The 21,218-nt window shown below is 40.0% G+C and overlaps 1 protein-coding gene across 9 annotated transcripts in view; it reads left to right on the forward strand.

Moving 5' to 3' along the window:
- The window catches only part of ATP2B2 (ATPase plasma membrane Ca2+ transporting 2), a 455,339-nt gene that overhangs the window by 157,629 nt on the left and 276,492 nt on the right, over positions 1-21,218 (forward strand). For all 9 annotated transcript variants that reach the window (XM_068158051.1, XM_068158052.1, XM_068158054.1 and 6 more), the window contains exon 3: positions 752-856. The gene's annotated coding sequence lies outside the window, so the exon portion shown is untranslated. The remainder of the gene's footprint in view (positions 1-751; positions 857-21,218) is intronic.

Below are 21,218 nucleotides of genomic sequence, written 5' to 3' on the forward strand. Positions count from 1 at the left end.
TGTCTGTGCTTCCCTCTCTCACAGACTTGTAAACACACACAGACACACACAAACCCTCTCCCAGCTGTACATTGGGCCCCCTCTGGCTCGAGTAGGCTGCAAACAGCCTGTCATTCTCCACAGGGGCTCTCCCATATCATCCCATGTGGCACAAACCAAGCATTGTTCTGCATTTTCTATCCTACCCTCTCTGATACGAGTCAGAGCAGCAGATAGCAAAGCTAAAATGATGAATGCTGTCCATTTTGTTTGCTTTCCACTTTCAGCCCTTGGTCTTCCCCCCTCAGCATTCTGTATTTTTCCTGTTAGTACTGAATTTTAGTAACACTGAGTAGTGTTTCTAGAACAGCTTGAAGTGCTGAAGGTTTATGGCCAGGCTTCAGGGTCCTAACTATTTTTAAAGATGATGGGAATTACAACCAGTTGAAAAGTCTCCAAAGGACTGTGTGCATTAAAAATACCATTTATTTCTGTACATGAGAGGCCACAGGACTACAGTGCTGATAAATGAAGAGAAGAAATATTATGGGGACAGAGGCTCACAGTTTCAAGCTATTAATACAAATACTTGGTCACAGAGTTAGAATTTTTTTTGATCGCATCATTTGACTCCAAAATATGCGTAACTATTTATGACACTGGATGTTTGCTCTTGGATCTCTTTCTCCTGTGGGGGATCCTTGTTTGTTCTATTAATTTGCTTAATTCTCTGGGGTTTGTCAAATCTAATTATCTCTTTTCTTTCTTCCAGTTTTGAAATCAAGATTGATTAACCAACACGAAAAGACGCAGCTGGTTGTGCGACTTGGAACCCTGTTTATGAAGCACTCATTCGTTTTAACAAGACAACAGCACAGTATGTTGTTTTTCCTTTTTCTTCTCAAAATTAAAAATCAGCTGTTGTAACTTTAATAGACATTCCAGCAATTGGAAAATTCCTGAGGAATTCAACTCTTATTATCAATAAGATCTTGGTCTTGGGCTTAGTAACCCCAGCTCAGGGAATAGGTTTGCTCGGTTTGTTTGACCATCTTGCTCATCAGAGATTTCTTCCACGTAACAATGCTGCTTACAGTTTTCCATCATTTAAGGAGAGCTTCTTTTAGCTGGACAGCTCTGCTTTCTCTTTACGTTGTGTTGTGTGAAGGGTGGGCTTATTGAATGTGACAAATGTATGGTTTAGTCTGCATTGATAATGGGTTATGGAAGGACCAGTGCTGAAACCCTGGTGCTTATTGACACCTCTACCAACAGGGAGCTCTAGCAGAACTCTAGAGACTCCCCCATACCAGAGGACCTCTAGATTGTCAATTAAATAATATTTCCCCTGTAACTGACTTAGATATTGATTTTTTCCCAGTTATAAATAGGTTCTTTATAAAATATACCTTCAACTGAAGTTGCAAAATAAAACTGCATAGTTAAAGTGCCAGCCTTATAGTCTGTAACAACCCAAGTATGGGAATACATAAAGGAAATTTCCAGCAGTGGCATCAAATGGATTAACTCTTTTTTTTTTCCTTTTTAGTATCATGGGCTGTGTTACATAAGCTAAACCTTAATAAAACTAAACTATTAGATAGAGGTGAAGTGCTGATACATACACCATCATGCTATATATGGTATGAATCTTATCTTTTCCAGTTCCATGAAAACCTTCTGCCTTCACAGTAATGAGACTTTTTCCTTTCTGTAATTAGGTGGTGGATTTTTTAGCTGTTAAGTTTTGGAAGCAATAAATTGCTATGATGTTCCACTCAGACTAACAGGAATCCAAGCAAAGCTATCAGGTGCAGGGCAGCACCCGATTATTTCAGGCATTTCTTTAGTTATAACTGCACTAGAAATCAGGCAGCTTGGATTGTCTGGATTTTATAACCGTGGCAAAATGAAGTTGCCCAACTTGCTCTGAATGTATGAAAATTACTTTTTAAGTGGAAGGAGAAAAGCTGGTATTTAATCTGGATTTTCTGTTGAACACTAAGTGGCTCTAGTGATTTTTAAGCGGTGATAAAATGAATGTACAATATGTATTTTCATTTATTACCTCTCTTGTTACTGAAGGTTTATTAACCAAGAAGGGAAATGAGGTACAATATTGAACCTGCTATGGAAAAAAGAGAAATAGCACTCACTACCTGCTAAATTACATCTTGGGGTTATGAAACGGTAGAACCAATAAAGAAGAATAAATAAGTATTTGTTCTTAAATAGAGTTTTGTGCAGTGAAATACAAGCTTACTTTTGATTTTTATGGCTACAAGATGTCTGAGGAAATTTGCTTTATGACAGCAATAAGTATATTTTCAGTAGGGTGATGAGATTGGTTAGCATGTTAATAGGAAAGAAAAAGAATCACACTTGCTCTTTTTTTAGCATGTAAACACAGGAAACAGAAACATAACAAGAGTACCCTATCATTTTGAGTGTCTTTCTGTTTGTAGGACACTCTCCTGTGATGTGTGCAGAAGTAAGGCAGTCTTAAAGCTTGATAGGAAAACACAAAGAAATGAATAACAACTGCATAAAGATAAAAGAGCTGTGCAAGTTTTCTATAAGCAATTAAGAAAGATTTTTATAGCATATAGCTTGAAGTTCTCTATATTTGCTCTGAAGAAGACTGTACAAATTTGGTTTAGATTTGCTTTTATAGTGCATGCTGAAAACCTGGGAGTAACCTATACTATAATGTTTAGGAAAGCACTTTATTTTACAAAATAGCACTTGCATAGCTCATTATGTTAAAAATATTACATAATGCTTAAATGGTTAGGAAGTACTCAAGGATTTGCTCTCTTTTGTCACTAATAACTTCCAGATGAATTTCTACTCGAGTAAGAAGTGTACGTATCGTTCTCACACACATGTAAATGTTTGCTAGGCTCTTTTAACTAAAACGAACCTAACTTGTATAAAAATGTTCTGCCTAGCACCTATGCTTTTCCAGTGCAGAGCAGAATGAAAACATGGTCATAATGACTGTGTAGGCAACTGCAGCATCAAGTTATTGCAGTGTGTTGAGCATCACTTCTTACTGCCGTCAATCTTTGGTTGTAGTAGTTTGGCACTATTGCTGTCATAAAGGCTTTAATAGGTGCTGCAAGCTGTGCAGACCAAATATTGTGCTTGTCTTTCAAAATACTAGTGATTCAAGCTTCATTTTTCCCCCCCCCAAAAACTCTGAAAACAAGTAGTCTATAATCTATTTGTCAGACATTTTAATGTCTGTAAGAGACTGAAAAGCAAAGACAGACTTACTAGAGGAGGAACTTAGTCATTCAGCTATTTAAGAAAATAAAGTCTTCCCTAAAAAAAAAAAGCCTCTCCAAGGTTTTTATGCTTCTTTTTTTTTGGGCAAAGAAGTTTGAAATACCATCATTTTGCCTATTTCTTAATACAATCCACAATGGTACATGGGCTGTTATCTCCATTTCAGAGGAGATGGAAGCTGTAGCCCTCAGAGATTGTCCAGCATGTCTGTTCAAACCTGTTTTCAGATGCTCTTTTGAGTAAATGTCACAGTGCAATGATTTTCCTGAGTAGTATACTGAAGTACAACATGCAAACAAAAAAGCCAAGAAAGAGAATGGAATTTTAATGGCATAAAATTAAGGAACTAATGTATATTTTTACATTTTTAAACATAAGAAATTGAATATATTCCTGCTGCATTCTGTGGTGTGTGTGCTGTTCAAATCATTCACTGGAACTGAAAATGTATCAAACATGAAGTTAATATACAATGTTCATATTTTCTTTATTTAATGTTATTTGGGGGGTTAAATATTTTTCAACTATCTTGGTGTGAACTAGCAGCAGAAAACTCACAAACCCATCAGAACAAGTATCTGGTGTTCCTTTCCATACTGTATACATGCCCTTTTGGTCTGATAAAGACTGCATTGGGTGTTTGTGCTTTAGAACTCTAGTAAGGTTAGGAAGAGTGAACAGTCAGGTGGACTTCAGTAAATGCTCAAGTGACTGGAGAAAATAGGACCAGTGACTCAGTAGGTCTCATTGCTGACTTTAGGGTCAAACGACAGCCTGGCCCTAATCTAATGATTTGACTTGTGTGTGGCTGTGTGAGCTTGGCAGCATGGTTCCTGGTATCTCAGGGAAATTAAGTTTCCCTGGGATTTTTTATAGATTAGGGCATAAATGAAAGATTTTCTCTTTTCTCTCTCCTCTCTTTTCTCTCTCCTCTCTTTTCTCTCTCCTCTCTTTTCTCTCTCCTCTCTTTTCTCTCTCCTCTCTTTTCTCTCTCCTCTCTTTTCTCTCTCCTCTCTTTTCTCTCTCCTCTCTTTTCTCTCTCCTCTCTTTTCTCTCTCCTCTCTTTTCTCTCTCCTCTCTTTTCTCTCTCCTCTCTTTTCTCTCTCCTCTCTTTTCTCTCTCCTCTCTTTTCTCTCTCCTCTCTTTTCTCTCTCCTCTCTTTTCTCTCTCCTCTCTTTTCTCTCTCCTCTCTTTTCTCTCTCCTCTCTTTTCTCTCTCCTCTCTTTTCTCTCTCCTCTCTTTTCTCTCTCCTCTCTTTTCTCTCTCCTCTCTTTTCTCTCTCCTCTCTTTTCTCTCTCCTCTCTTTTCTCTCTCCTCTCTTTTCTCTCTCCTCATCACATTTTAATGCCATATTCCTGATGTAATTATATTTTTCCTTTGTTGATTTAGTGATATTTTGGACATGTTGAATATTATTTGAAAGATAAAGCCTTTATAGCAATAATTGACCTTTTTTTTTTTTTTTCCCTTTCTTGGTCATGTTTATAATTGTTTTGTAAATAATCTATTTTAGTTTTGCATGTTGGGGATACTTTTAATTTTGTCTGTTCTCTTTACAAAGTAGATTTGCTTCCTTGTTACCAAAATAGCTGCTTTGAGGATTGGAATTTGACCAAAATTAAATAGTAAACTGTATGCACTGAGAGGTCTTTGTGTAGAGCGTTGCTCAGTAATCTCACTAAGAAAAGCATTTGTTCAGAATGTCTGCAATGGCTACCTCTGTGTGGCATAGCAGGAGTTCCTTATAGATGCTGTTTGGCACATTTTCCTTCTCTGAGTAAAGATAATGTGCTCCAGAGAGCAGCTGTAAATGGGAAATTTCTGTTCATTTGGAACAATCCTTGATAATACCCATATATTGCTTTCAATCAATTAACAGACACCCTCCATGAATGTGAAATTCATGTCTGCTCTTTTGTTGGTTTAGATTTTATTCTTGGCAGGATCTTTTATGGTACAGATTTTGTAGGCATGTTACTGAATTTTTACTGGTTTCTGGCTCCTCCTAGAGCTCTCACAGCCCAGATAAATGCTTTTCTGCTAGTAACTCCTAAAGCAAAGCATGCAAATGTATATTTTCTTATGTGACATCACAGAGTGCTGAGTACAATTCAAATGCTAATATGTAGAAAGCAAATCTTATAAAGATGATGCATTAACTTTTGTCTTTATTCACTATATTTCAAAGGCTATGTGCCAAATCATGTTTGACACATACCCATAAAGGTAGAGAAGCATTTCCTTTTTGTGTGGTTGGTCTTTTGATCTGTCCCCTCTGCCCCCACCTGAACCTTCCTTGCTGATTCCTCTGCTTTCTCCCCAGTCCCTGTGTCAAATTTCCTGTTTCAGGGGGAAACTTTGAACTGAATATATCCAGCAAAGATTGGATTGCTTCTTTTCCAGCTCATCTTGTTTTACTGCTTTCCTGGGTGCTAGAAAATCTCCTCGGTGACATTGGTGCTCTTCTCCCCTCTTTTTAAAGTTACCTTGTATGTGTAGCTCCTTGCTGAGATCAGCTCTTTTTAGATGAAATACCATTTCCATTTTCCCATGTTTTTATTAGAATGTGTATTTTGCTTATGGATCTCATTTAGCTGCTTTAAATTTAAAGTTGGTGTTCTGCCTGCTGTTACACATGGCTGCCGGAGTTCTCTTGTGTGCTCTTGTGTCAACAAAGCAGGCAAATGCTCTGTTGGATTTCAGTTTGATGATCCCATTGTCTTCTGTTGCAATCCTATCCTTTTTTACCCTGGAGAGTTCATCTAAGCCACTAATATTACTACCTTCCTTGAATGGGTGTTTTTGGTACTTCCCAGCTTTTGCAGTGCTGTGTAATCCATTGCACTCCCTACATCTGTTTCCCCAAGACAAGAGGCTTTCAGGCTAGATGTGAGGAGGAGGTTCTTCACCATGAGAGTGGTGAAGCACTGGAATGGGTTGTCCAGGGAGGTGGTCGAGGCCCCGTCCCTGGAGGTGTTTAAGAGCAGGCTGGCTGAGGCTCTGTCCAGCCTGGTCTAGTGTGGGGTGTCCCTGCCCATGGCAGGGGGGTTGGAACTAGATGCTCCATGTGGTCCCTTCCAACCCTGAATGAAACTATGAAACTATGAAAGGAGATGAAACTGCAGAAGAGTTTGTGACTGATCCAAGACAAGAGTCCTCTCACCACCGCTTTCCTAGGTATCCTGGCCACACTGTGGCATAGACATGGCTGTGATTTCAGCTCCTCACTTCTTTGTATTTACATGTCTCTATAGTATTCCTTGAGGTTCTTGGATTCCCAATCATTGTCGCTGTCTTCTGGATGGAGTGGGTGACTTATTCTTAGGTCTTGTTTGAAGTTTCTCAGTAATCTCTTTCTGCAGATGTCAGTGCTTCAGCACTGAGTGAAGTGCTGCTTTGCCTTTCATGTATGCAAGCAACACATGGTCTGCAGCCAGCTACATAAACTCACAAAATATTTAAGAATGTCTTTAAATGCAAGGTCTTAAAGAAAATGCAGATTTATAATTTATTACTTTTCATTTGATTCCTATGATAGATTTCTGGAGAGTGCTCTGAGGCTTTTTCTTCTTTTTCTGTTTCTTTTTATTTTTTTGGTTGCTATCACTGCCTTGCCTTCATGCTTATGCTAATTTTCTTTCTTTGCCTGAGTCCCATAACACTTGTTATCAGTAGCTACGATTTCCTGCCACCTGTGGTGGAATATATTTCTTCATTATGATCTTTTTTGCTGCTTCCTCAAGTTTTGTTTTTGATTAGCTACTGTGGAATTTTTACATATGATTCGCTTGTCCTGCAAAATGTAATCATCAGATAGACATGAAAATTGCTGCTGCTAGTTTATATTGGCCCAAATCACTTAGTGCCAGTTCCTGGTACCAGTACTGAACTGGCACTAAATTTAGCTCAAGAGAATGTGGTGGAAGACAGGAATGTGTAGGGTTTGTTTTGCTTTGGGTTTGTGGTGGTGTTTTTTCAATCCTTCCCTTAAAGTGAAAGGGCACTGAACATGCCAGGGCCCAGTTCAGAGTGACTTAGCTGAGTGGGATTTAAATGTAGAAAAGAGCACATTTTCTTCTGAAATTTCTTAGTGTAATTTGCAGCACCTTTGCATCTGTGTTTTAGAAGCTATTGTATTCTGAAGGACCTCTTTGAAAACGAGAACATAAGCAGAGGTTTACCACTCTCTGTTAAATCTTCATGGAAGTCATGTACTGTGAGTCCTCCCCAGGTCAGCACAGAAGAGAATTATAAATTCCACCATCTACTGCCTTTGAAAATGTTATTATGTATCTCACTGTCTATTAAATGGACTTTTCAGCACCAGAACAAGAGGACACAGTCTCAGGCTGCACCAGGGGAGGTTCAGGCTGGAGGTCAGGAGGAAGTTTTACGCAGAGAGAGTGATTGCCCATTGGAATGGGCTGCCCAGGGAGGTGGTGGAATCGCCATCACTGGAGGTGTTCAGGAGGAGACTTGACAGGGTGCTTGGCTACATGGGTTAGTTGATTAGGTGGTGTTGGATGGTAGGTTGGACGCGATGATCTTGAAGGTCTCTTCCAACCTGGTCTGGTCTGGTCTGGTCTGGTCTGGTCTGGTCTATTCTATTCTATTCTATTCTATTCTATTCTATTCTATTCTATTCTATTCTATTCTATTCTATTCTATTCTATTCTATTAAAAAAACCCCAACAACAACAAAACATGACTTTTTATCACAGGAACAGCTGTCCAACACCTCATCTGTAGTAGGCAGTTTCTTCTCTCTATCAACATCATGTGGAACAAAGATAAAAACTGTGGAAATGTTAGAGCCTGATAAAAAGATGCATATGTGTCTATGAAGGCAAATGTAAATTGCACTGGGTTTCCAGCATCAAAAAGGGGCCTTGGCAACTGCAGATGTAAGGCTTAAGAACTGGAGGAGAAAAAAAGAGAAATAGTTTTCTTTTCCCTGTGCTGAATTCTGTTGGAGCAGCTGGTGTGAGCTGCGTACCAGAGATGAAGTGGTGTCGTAGGTAAAACTGTTGCTGTCTGGCGTGCAGTAATTCATCTGAGGTTTGCCAGCAAGCCTGCTGAGGAGTAATACCTGATTGAAAAAAAAAAGAAACAAGAAGAGCAAAGGGTAATATTTTATATTCTGTATTGATAGAACCAAACCTAGCCCCTGGGTTGTAAATTGCAACTTGAAGGGAGGTGAGTCCATACTAGTCTTGATAACCTGCTTGTATTAGGCAGGAAAAACCTATTTATGGAACAGTCCATGGCATGACTGGAAAAGTTGTAAGAATGACCTTGAGAGGGCCCCTGCCCAGTTACTTTTTTCACCTTCTGGGTGGGATGCCAGTCCTGAAATCATGATCTTAGCATCATTCCCTATTTATTTTGCCCTTCTCCCCCTTTTTCTTTTTCTTTCCTTTTTGTGGTTGTTTTGGTGTTTTGTTTTGGGTTGTGGGTTTTTTTTCCCCAAACCTCATTGCTGAGGAATTCCTCCTCTTTCCCTCATCCCACAGGCCCTGAGAGAAATGGCACATACTCTTGCTGGAATAGCATGATTCACCGCTGTAAACATCTCTGCCCGTGTTGCTTGAGAAACGGCACTGAAATGGAAAGGAAATCTGTACCCAGTGGGCACAGACATAACTTCCCAGAAAAAAAATCAACCCTGGTGTAATCAAAGTAAAGAGTCAGCACAACTGTTTTAGTATTTCAGACTAGAATTAATGGATAGGAAATTAGGATTTGCAAGGGCTAAAGCCGAGAAGATTGCAATAGTTAAGACATGAGATTATTAAGAATCAGAGAATTTTCTGTCTTGTGTTCATGAAGTTTGAATGAGTTGTGGTAATATAGGCACTGGTAGAAAGAAAAGTTAAAGAAAAGGAGAAAGTGAGAAAGCCCCCCAAAGATAATTTTGTTGCAATCTGTATGTGATAGAGAAATTGCAGAAACAGACTATCCCACCCCCCAATCATCATAAGCATTTTGAATATTGAGAACATAAACCCAGCTTTTAAGCAGAGTGTTTGTTGCATGTGCATGCCTATGAATACGCATGGGTGTCTGTGTGTGCCTCTTCATACACACACTAATACTAACATTCACCAGCCAAGGTAAAGTAAGAACTTTAGACTTAAGAAAGTGTGACTGTTTGAGGCTGTGCCTTTAAGAAAGGGACAGCGCTGGGACACTCAACCCATTACAGAAAGCTTCAGTTGTTTTCCATCCTTTCATTTTGCTCTAGAACTCCTGACCTCAGTGATGGTGGTACGTTGCTCTGTGCTTACAAAGTGCTCTCTTATTACGAGGCATTGTCAAAGTTTTGCAGTGGCAGTTCAGCCCTTATTGGTTACAAGAAGTTGAGACCTGGGATGAATGATTCATTTCGAACAGCTATTTTGGTGGTGCTGGCATCATCTTTGATATGACTTTACATAAAATGGATAGGAAAATGCTAGTTTATATACCTCCTCCACCTATCTATTTAAATGAAAAATCCATAAAACTTGAACAGGAGAGTGTCACTTGGGTTTATTTGGAAAGAACTTACTTCAAAAGTACATCATGGAAGAAACAAAGAAGGAGCTCACAGTGGTGAGTGGTGATCGGCTAACTGTGAAATGGAGGAAATCTGTTGGCAGGATCAAAACTCACCCTTGACTTTAAGCCACAGATGTTTGCAGTGCCTGGCGATAACATGATCCAAATGCACTAAAAGAAAATTAGAACTGCAGCAAGGCAAAAGATAAGATCTGCATACATATCGAAACAGAAGCAACTGCTCTCAAAACTGGTTTGGGGTTTGGTGGTGGTTCCCCCCCCCCCCCCGCCCCCAGTTGAAAGGATGGAGAAGAAAGGGAAAGGGCAGGTCTTTCATTGGCATTTGTAGAGAAGATCTGGATGGGGTGAAGTTTGTTTCTGGGGAAAAGAAAATCAGACAAGTGAACCTTACAATGAGAGTAGTTAAACTTTTCATAAAATGCATTTTTGAATAAGAAAATGTTCTGTGTCCATTAACAGCTGTGTTATTTTTATTGCTGTGGGTATTGGCTTGAAGTTGCTGCTTGTCTGTTTCGTGGTGTATAAAAATTAACCTTAGGAGGAAGAGAAAATACTATGGTAATAATACAACTATTTTTAAAGTACAGAAACAATATTCTAAAACGGCAATTTTCTTCATAAATGGTCAAAATAAAGGACTATGTTGAGAAAAGGATGATCAGAGAAAAGGATGATCAGAGGGCTGGAGCACCTCTCCTATGAGGACAGACTGAAGGAGTTGGGGCTGTTCAGTCTGCAGAAGAGAAGGCTCCGAGGTGACCTAATTGTGGCCTTCCAGTATCTGAAGGGGGCCTACAGGAAGGCTGGGGAAGGATTCTCAGGATCTCAGGTAGTGATAGGACTAGGGGGAATGGAATGAAGCTGGAGGTGGGGAGATTCAGGCTGGATGTGAGGAGGAGGTTCTTCACCATGAGAGTGGTGAAACCCTGGAATGTGTTGTCCAGGGAGGTGGTTGAGGCCCCATCCCTGGAGGTGTTTAAGAGCAGGCTGGATGAGGCTCTGGGCAGGCTGATCTAGTGTGGGGTGTCCCTGCCCATGGCAGGGGGTTTGGAACTAGATGATCCTTGTGGTCCCTTCCAACCCTGAATGAAACTATGAAAAGTTTGCTACAGCTTTGAATGAACACTGAATGAATTCCATGGAACTTCTGTTACACTGGATTTGGTTTCTGAGTACTAAGCAATGATCTAAACGCAGTGCAGGAAGAAGTCACGTACAGCAATACAATTGTAGTAATCAGTTTGTCCTTTTCATTCCAATTGTGAATAACATAATTTAAAGGTTTAGTGTACTCCCTCTACAGCACTATTTTTGTTTGTTTATAGGCTGCAGGTATGACTCAATCCAAGCAAAAGTCCTGGTGAAGTAATTGAGGTGGTACACTTGCACAGTTTGACCAGTCACTCATGAATATTTACTCCTTTGGGAGCAGATGGTAGTTCCAAGTCTGTGCACCAATATTATCATAATTATTTCCTTTAGTACTTCTTATGTTCTGGTTCTTTTCACAGCTTCCTTCTATTTGGGCTGTGTTTATTGTCAGAAATACGTGTCCTGACAAAATATTTAAAGGTGAGCAAAGTCAGAGGGTGCTCAGAAAAAGGAATAACTTAAGCTTCTTCATAGTGTGAAAATGACCGATATACTTGATGTGCTCTTTTGTTTTGAACAATGATATGTGCATGCAGCACAAATGGATGAAAGAAAGTTTGTATTTAGAGAAACTAAGTTCCCATGTCTTTACAGCAGTTCCCATGTCTTTACAGCACTCTTTCTTCTTACAACATTGGTAGATCTGATTTCTTAGTACAAGTTAAAACCAAATTATCTGAAATATAATTCTCTATTTCTCAGTGGAGCACTGTGGAAACTGAAGGTATCACAGTATCACCAAGGTTGGAAGAGACCTCGAGGATCATTGAGTCCAACCTGTCACCACAGACCTCATGACTAGACCATGGCACCAAGTGCCACGTCCAGTCTCCTCTTGAACACCTTGAGGGATGGTGACTCCACCACCTCCCCAGGCAGCCCATTCTAATGACTCTCTCGGTGAAGAACTTTCTCCTCACCTCGAGCCTAAACTTCCTCTGGCACAGCTTGAGACTGTGTCCCCTTGTTCTGGTGCTGGTTGCCTGGGGGAAAAGACCAACCCCTTCCTGGCTACAACCACCTTTCAGGTAGTTGTAGAGGGCAATGAGGTCACCCCTGAGCCTCCTCTTCTCCAAGCTAAGGTACAGACACCTTAATTTGATGTCCCATATTGTGACTTCATATAGTGGAAATAACAGTGACAGCAGACTGAGTTTCCAAAACTGGCCTTCAAAATGTAGGGTGGACAAGTGTTTAGGTTTGCTCTGAGGAAAGTAGGAACTGGTCTTGAGGAGGATCAGATTTGTTCTTATGCATTACAGCACGGCTGCAGTTTGTGGCTACCACATGCAATACAATGAGTCATCCACACCTAAGTAATGTATGGCTGTAAAGAGAGAAATTTTTTTTCATCAGAGTTACTTTCATGAATTGAAGGAAGTCTTATCAGCAGTTTTACAGTGCCAGTGCTATAAAGTTCTAAGTCAATATTGTAATTCACAGTACTTAAAGTGTTTCTTTAGACGTCACACCTGTTAATCCCCCATCAAATTGCAACAGCTAACCAAAGCAGCTTAATTTGAAGGAAGTGGATTCTGTAATGAGATCTTATTGAGTCTTCCCATCTCTTAAGTATATTCACTGGGATTCTTCTGCTATCTTTCTACCTCTGTTTGTTAATTGAACTTGTAAGGCCCTACTGCAAATAAAACTGGGAAACTGTCAATTGTTTGGTGCAGGTGTTGTGCTGTCATGTGAATTTTGATGGACAAGACATATTGACCACAATACCATTTGTGTAATTCTGCAATCCAGGATGTAACAGCTCTTGCTAACAGATCTTTAAAAGTTTGGGGTTGTGATTTTAATATTTTTCTAAAGTTATCTTTTAGCTCATATTCAGAAATAAAAGGAAATTTTCATAGAAGAAATTCTTAATGCTTGATGCAAACTCTCTTAGAGGAAAACCTCTGACTGCAAAATGATCTATATCTTTACTCCTGCTGATCTGAAAGAGCAAAAGGTTGAAAATCTCCTGACGTGTTTTGGAAACCTGTGTGTCAGGACAGTGCATTTCAGGAAGGCTGTTGTGTCCCTGTACAAATCACATTTCTCTTTTGACTTTAATTTTGTATCTGGAAAGAATTGGGGGATATTCATTTCAGCTGATGGCTAAAAGTTAAAACAGAAAATAGGTTTAAAGTGGAAGGTGCATATCAGAAAGGACATAAATTCAGATGAAAGTGGGTTGAGGAATTATTTATATAGTTTCTACATTTTATGATAGTGATGTAAAAGGGGGAAAAAAAACCCCAAACAACAAAACAGAAAGATTTTTGGTGCCTGGCTGTGAGATACACCTAGAATCTCTTCAGCATCTTGAGAGCCACACTAGGTCAGTCACAATACTGGACTACTATGTACAAATGTCAGCTTCTTGCTTTAACCTGGCAGGAGGAACTGCCCACTACAAAGAGCCTCATCACAGGCCAGCGAAATTCAAGCTGACCATTGAATTCAGTACTGCTCTAACAGACACAGGCTGTTGCACAGAGTGAAGTTAGTAGCTACTCCTGGAAAAGAAGCTACATCACCTCCAGCCCTCCTGCCTCTCCTCCCAAAATACATGTAATAGCTTAAATGCTGCTTAACTGCTTCGATCTTTAAACACCAGTGAGACATTTCTCTGGCTTTTGGGAAGCTATATTGCTATCAAAGGTAAGTGTATCATTTCCAAACAGGATTTAGGGAACATTTTCAACAGTTTTGCAGTGATGTTGAAAACTATTGCAACTGGCCTGTCTCGATTCATGGTCTGTTTTGGTCTTTTTGACTGACTTGCTCGTGAGTTTGGTGTTTGGTTGGTTGGTTTGTTGTTGATTGTTTGTCTTTTCTTTTTAAACTTATCCAAATTATGCTTATAAATACATGATACAAAAAGTTATTTTAATAGCTGGGACCACATAACTTCATTAATAGTTAGACTATCTCAATACAGGTTGCAGAAGCCCCATCCCTGGAAATATTCCAGGTCAGGTTGGATAAGGCTCTGAGCGATCTGATCTGATTGAAGATATTCCTGCTCACTGCAGAGGAGTTTGACTTAGATGATCTTTAAAGGTCCCTTTCAGTCCAAACTATTCTATTTTATGTTCCATGATATGTTTTATTTACTATAGTTGGAAATATTAGTTAAAAAACTGTGAGAATTGACTGAAAAAGAGTCTGTAATTTTTGAGAGACAGAGAAAAATCCCTTTTTGGTACCTGGGCAAACCGTATTAATAGTTGGACTCAATTATCTTTTCCAACAAAAACTGTTGTGTGATTCTATATAGTTTTCTGAGCAAAAGTGATTTATGTTTGATTTTGTACATACAATATTCATTACATGTAGATGTTCTCCACTGGGATGTCACAGTGGAGTTTAATAGCTTGAAATTAGAGAAACTCTGTGGTCAGTGAGGAATCATTATCAATGGAATTCTTGAGCAAGATAATTATTTACCTTGAGCTCTGTCATGTTTGTAAGGTTTGGTGGGGTTGACACAGGCTGCTGTTCCATCACAGCTTCAGCTGTTAAAAAAGTCAGTATTGGCCTTTCTGGCTTCTCCTGTACACCCTTACACTGGCTTGTGCACTCATCTTCAAGCTGCTTTGAGTCCAGCTCAGGTTTCAAGGAAGCCCCAACTCCAGGGGGACAGAAGCTTATGACCCATGTAAACGTGGCATTGAGGTAGAAGGAAACAGGAAGCATTTGGAGTTTCATCCCTCAACAGCTGTCTAGCTGGATCTTAAAACTTAAAAGCAGTATCTGATTTGATTGAAAGAACTACTTAATAGATGTCCTTCATTCTTCCCAGGGACGCAAACATACCTGCACGGGATTTTAGCATTTGATTTAATACCCTGTCAGTGTTCTGTGGTTCATGTGGTTCATGCAGTTTGAGCTTCATTTGCATTAAAGGAAAAATCTTCAGTCCTTCATAATTCCTCTCCTCTGTTGGCTGTATTGTTCTTTTGTTTGTTGGGATGTGGGGTTTTTTGTTTGTTTTGTTCTATTAAGAGAAGCCACTATTGCAGAAAACAAATGTTTCTGTGTAACTGTGACCTTAAATTTGCTTTTAAGATATTACATCAGCTTCCATTCAAGATTATCTTATTTCCTGTAGCAAATTGGCTACCAGCATGCTTTCAGTTGGGCAGTTATAGTGTCCGGTAGTTGAAAGTAAGATCTATGAAGGATTACTTGCTGATCAAAGTAGAAAAAGAATTCCATTTTCTTCTCCCTAACTATCTGGAGCCCCTCTCCTATGAAGGCAGGCTGAGAGAGTTGCAGTTGTTCAGCCTGGACAAGAGATGATTCCAAGGAGACCTTGTATCAGCCTTCCAGCACCTAAAGGGAGCCTACAGGAAAGATGAAGAGAAGACTTTTTACAAGGGCATGTAGCAATAGTAGAGGGGTAATGGCTTTAAACTGAAAGAGAGTAGATTTAGTTTAGATTTAAGGAAGAAATTCTTCCTCATGAAGGTGGTGAGGCCCTGGAACAGGTCACCCAGATATGTGGAGGCTCCATGCCTGGAAGTGTTCAAAGGCAGTTTGGACGGGGCCTGGAGCAACTTGGTGTAGTCAATGAATTCCCTGCCCATGGTATGGAGTTGGAAGTAAGTGTTCTTTAAGGTCCCTTCCAACCCAAACTATTTTATGATTTATGACTGTAGTGAGCTGTCTAAGGAAGGAAGGAAGAGCAGAAAACATTTTTTTTTCAATGGAGCATAAGGAAGACTGAAATAACTGAAATAAACTTTCCATAGATAGGGCTCCCTGTAGTGTCTCTTCTTGAGGTAAAACAAGCTCCACACATGGGAAGCAGGGAGAGCCTGCATCTGAGGAAGGGAGTGTGGCATTGCTTTCTCTGACAGGGGGCAGTTGTTAGATCTGCTTCATTCTTTGGTGCTTTTTCAGGCTTAAAGAGCTATTCAGCTTCAAAACTGAGATACTTCACGGTCTGCATTGTAAAACAGTGTTGTGAGGAACCTCTACAACCTGTATCCAAGCAAGTAATAATACCTGTAACAAAAATTTGTGCAGTTTTCTATTCTGAAGTTATTCTTGGATGACAGAGAAGTGAGACTCTCACAAAGACATTGATGTGGATAGTGGGGTTGATTGATCACTTATGAATGAGAAATCTGAGTGCACAACTTCAAGAGGGGAAGTTCAGGCTGGAGGTCAGGAGGAAGTTTTACACAGAGAGAGTGATTGCCCATTGGAATGAACTGCCCGGGGAGGTGGTGGAGTCGCTGTCACTGGAGGTGTTCAGGAGGAGACTTGACAGGGTGCTTGGTTGCATGGGTTAGTTGATTAGGTGGTGTTGGATGATAGGTTGGACGCGATGATCTTGAAGGTCTCTTCCAACCTGGTTTATTCTATTCTATTAAGAGCATCAGCACATCTACAGCTATCCAAGTCACTGTTGTGCAGAGGTTAACGTCATGATTCTTACTGTGCTTCATCTAATACAATAATTACTTTCGGCACCTTTGTGTCTAGGCCTAATTCATCCTGAAAAGATAAGGTAATAATTTACCACTTAACCTCATTCTTCGTATGCCAAATAGCACAACGGTGCAATAAAAACGTAGACGTGCAAGTTGGGAGCAAAGAATGAAGGCCAATATCTTGGGCAAAAGCAATATTTGAATACTAAAATAATATCAGAGAGAAATTCTGTCTCCAAACAAGTTATGCTTTAGCAGAGTCTTGCATTAGTATTTTCTACTTGCCAAACTGAGATTTGCTGTGGTGAAACGTGTGCAATTCTCCGGCAAACATTTGTGGATTTCAAAAGAGGACATGGTTCAGGCAGTACTGCTGTGCCATTTACAGCATTTTATGGTAGGCCCTATAAAGTTGTGTGTTCCTAGTTAATTTTTAGTTGTGCGCTACTACTTGGCCACACTTTGTGCAAGTAGGAAAAAAACCCTACCAAACCCCAGACCTGAAACTGTTCTTGGTGTATTTGAAGTAGGGAATGATACAAATTAGTCCGGATAAAGAGAGGGATATTTAAGAATTCCCAAGGTGAAAAACACTGTAATTGCTACTTGGCATCAGAAGAGGAGACCTAAAGTGGAGTCAATAGCTGTGCTGATGCTTTCTCCATTAGCTCCTCTGTGTGTGAGTTATGTTTACAGTTGAATAATTGTTTATATGTAAATAAAGCTATTGCAGCTTTCTTTCCCTCAGTAAGGACAGTTTTAGCTTAATTATGTAGAAGAGAGATGTGTGGGGAGCTGGGGATTGTTCAACGTGTGATTCATTTTACATTTGCTTCCTGTGTATTTGCTACTTGCCGCACTTAATTGAGGTAGATTTTATTCTTTCTGCATGGAAGAACGTGTCTGTTTTTCAGTCCTGCTGGAGAACTGAAGAAAGGTGAACTGTGTCTTCTTTTCTGGTCACCCAACTGGGCTGATATGTCATTTCTCACTGCGGATGTTTGAGCAACTGTAGAATCACTTTAGAGTTAATCACATTGTGGCTTTCTTACAGTATGGTAGAATAAAAATCATGAATTAGTCGCTTCAGTGGACCTGCACTCCTCTTACAGCAAAGTTTCACTATACTGTAAATGCTTGGTATTATGTCAGTTCCCTAGAAGTAGTCATTATCACCTACACACTTGGTGTCAAATGCTGCTTTCTAAAGAGATTAGTACCTTTTCCTCCTCCTCCTCCTCCTCCCCCACGCTTGCTCAGCTAAGTAGGAGAAAATCCAAATTACCGCAACCATAGAGGATGGGAGCTGGAAAGTAATGCCCCTGATTTGGTTGCTGTTTCAAGGAGAGAAATGAGATACAACATTTTATTCCCCTTCACTAACACTTTTCTGCTGACCTAATTTCACCTGACGTCAGAGCAGAATGGGGCCTTAAATCTCTCCAACCCTCCCTGCACACCACAGTGCTTGGTGAAGGGAGTGGGTATTTGCATGCGAGACATTGGAGGAGAACATGGGTATTTTATTTCTCCGTACCTTGAACCAGAAAACATTTTTTCCTTTCTGTTTTTTCTTTTCTTTTTTTTTTTTTTTTTTCCCCCCTCCCTTCCCCATTTACTCTTTGTTACTTCCATACCTGTGCCTGTGTGAAGATTTGGCTAATTGGACTCTTAGCAATTATTTGCCAGTCACCTGGCAACAACCACGCATAGCCCTTTTCTAAGAGCATGAATTTGTTGTCTTTTACCAGGAAAGACTGACAAAAAAAGAACAGTGCAGAGATTAACTAGGGGGGGGGCTAAAATAAAGGAATGAAAATGCTCTTTACTTTTCTCCACAGTCAATACCCTATTCAATTGGGCACTACCAGTGCACCCAATGAGGAACCCCAGAGCAAGAAAGAAGAATGGTGAGCAAAAGTTAATGACAGCATCCCAAGTAACATACACTTGTGTCAGTGATGCCTGCTTTTGTTGAACAGAAATAATTCTTTGAATTAAACTGTATTTACAAAGGTGAAAGACAATAGAAGAAGCTGTTGGAAATAGGAAATGCACATTGGAAAGGCCCATAGGGGAGGGGAGCGTTTTCTTCCCCATCTCTGAATTTGGGCTAAATTTTCAGTCATTCCAGCTCAGCACTTGGTCTGGCTGTTTCTGCCAAAACCTGCACTGAAAAAAACCTAAAGCTTTTACTTTTTCTTTTGCTTCCTGTTTAGTATTCCTTTGAAACAAATGTCTGAGATTAAAATTCCTTGCTTCTATCTTTTTCTGCCTTTAAGCAGATTCATGCAGCCAGAACCATATATTGTTATGTTTGGGTAGTCGTCTTGATAAAGAAAAGGCTCTTCACCTTAGACTGCAGGGTTTGCCTTCTTTACTGAGAGGCAGACAGCAAGAGCCTGGGCAATGGCCTCTCAGGGTATTCTATGGAATTTTCATTTTAGAATGTTCAATAGGCCTGTTCTTTTCTGGAGGAGTCTCATGTTTTTGGAGCAGAGGTTTCTAAACTGTGGTGCTAACGTCACTAGTGGTACACTTCAAAGTGGTGTGCAGAGCTGGCAGTTCCCAATTCAGCCTGCACAAATTAAATGCCTTTATGCAGGCTGTTCTCTGTTTGGAGGATTGGCCTGATTTGATGCTGCTACATGGAGCTGCTTTCTCTGCAGCCTGCTCACTGTGTTCCATACTGTCCTCTTGCACAGGACCTTGCTGGTAAGAAGGCTGACAATTCTTGATCAAGGGTGAGTGGGCCTGTATAATAAGGCAGTGGGCAGAGATAAAAGCATTGCACTGGGATTCAGGTTTTGTGGAGCAAGATGGGCAACAATTCTGGAAGTGCAGAGGGTGAAATCTTATTGCCAGTATACATGCATGAGTGTAGTTTTGACCTCTTTCCCTACAGGAAAATGGCCTGTTAGTGTCACTGTTTTCCTCTGTTAAAAAGTGAGCATACAGATAAAATAAACTCTTCAGTTCCATGCATGTTGCAGGGAGCTCAAGGACGATGAAAGAGAATTGTAAGAAGGTGGTAGCAGAGAAAAAGCCACAATACTGGAGATTTTTATGGTGTTCCAGGAGCTCTGATCTTAAAGGGCCTTTTCCAGCATACGTGATTCTATGACTCTATGTGTGACGAAGTGAGGAAATGCTCGGTACATACAGAAACTTTGCATTGTCTTAACACACAAATTGTGTGTGTTTTGAAGAAGTTTGGTTGGGTTTTAGGTTGTATTTGAAATCTGAGTAAGCAGTTACAATACATTTTTATATCTGAAAAGTTCTGGAAATAGAATCAAATTAATAGGGATCATTTTGACACAAGAATCAAAGACTATGGGATGTGGAAGGTAAGCAAGAGAAGTAGTCGCTTCACAAGGTTAGACGGAAGAGCTGAGCTAACTGGTGGTGGAGTTCCTTCAAACCTCACTCTGGTCTCGACTTTCATGCTTGGTATGTCTATGTTCTCACAATTGACCAGAATGTATGTATGTATGTTAAAATTGGGAACAAATGCCCCTTGAACAGATTGAGGTTTTTCTAATCCAGGAAAAGAAGAGAAAGTGTTTAGTGTTTTTAAGCACTCATTGAAAAAGTCTGTAGTCCTCCTTAGGTCTGTGTGGTTATATTCAGTAAAGCATGGAAGATGAGTTTACGCCTCTGATTTTTTTGCTGCAGTGGTTTGGTTGCTTAATATTTATTTTATATTTCTGCAGGAGATTGCATCTATCTATGCAAGACTTTCAGTACTGGAAGATTATCTGAGCATTTAGCAATCTTCTGTTTGTTCTTGCTGTACATTTGGGAGGTGATCTATTGTGTATACATATAGGATACAACATGGTGAAACTAAATCACTTGGTCAAGGTTACAGGGAGAACTTGTGATGGATGTTGAAATTAAATCTAGATCTTTCTATCTCTGAGCTGATACTATTGCAGCAGGGTCATCCTCCTGTGTAGACATCTTTTCTTTCATCATATGCTTGCTTGTGGCTTTGGTGAAGTTTACTGCAGACAGAAACTGTCTGTGATACCCACCTTGTGAAATTTCCACTGAAAGCTGTTAAATAAGCCTCTCCAACACAAACTATTGAGCACTATGAACCCCTACTTCTTTAAGTGCTCTGAAGAATTTAGAGTTGTTATGCAAGTGGGAGTTTGGAGCTCCAAAGAGCCTCAATCTGCGTTTTAGTTGCATGGAGAGGATGCACTTTATTTGAGGTATTATTTTTACAAAGTATCTTGGAGGTAATTTCAGTGTGAAGAGTAGAACTGGGCACAGAATTGAAGGTGGTATCTTGGCCATGGGACCTCAGTGGCTGGCAGCTGCACTGCAGGTGCACAGAAAGGGCTCATTGGATGGATGAGGACATGCCTGTGATGCCTTTAGGTAGAATTCTCAAAGCCAGTTTTAAGTATTTGGCTTGAATACTGATAGTGTAATTGGGACAGCATGGAGTTCAGCACAGACTAATTGCTCAGTACTTCACTCAAGTATTTTTCAGGATGATATAACTGAACATAAGCTGTGCTAACTTTCATTCTTTTGCAGCTAAATATACATCTCTGTAGTCTCGTTGAGCTTGAGCTGATTGTGTGGTGATGGAGAGAGAGGCAACATTTTATGTAAGGCATGTGTAGGAGATCTGAGAGAGATCTCCACAGGGATCATATTAGAGCATATAAATGTGGAAGCAGTTATTTACAGATGAAGTGTGGAGTGAGAAAGGAAAGGAATAAAGGATCTGAATCTGTCTGATCTCAAGAAGTGCTCCGTATAAACCAAAATTGA

Source organism: Melanerpes formicivorus, unplaced genomic scaffold, assembly GCF_026170545.1.
Source record: "Melanerpes formicivorus ecotype bairdi unplaced genomic scaffold, bMelFor1.0.p_v2 SCAF_38, whole genome shotgun sequence".
NCBI lineage: Eukaryota > Metazoa > Chordata > Aves > Piciformes > Picidae > Melanerpes > Melanerpes formicivorus.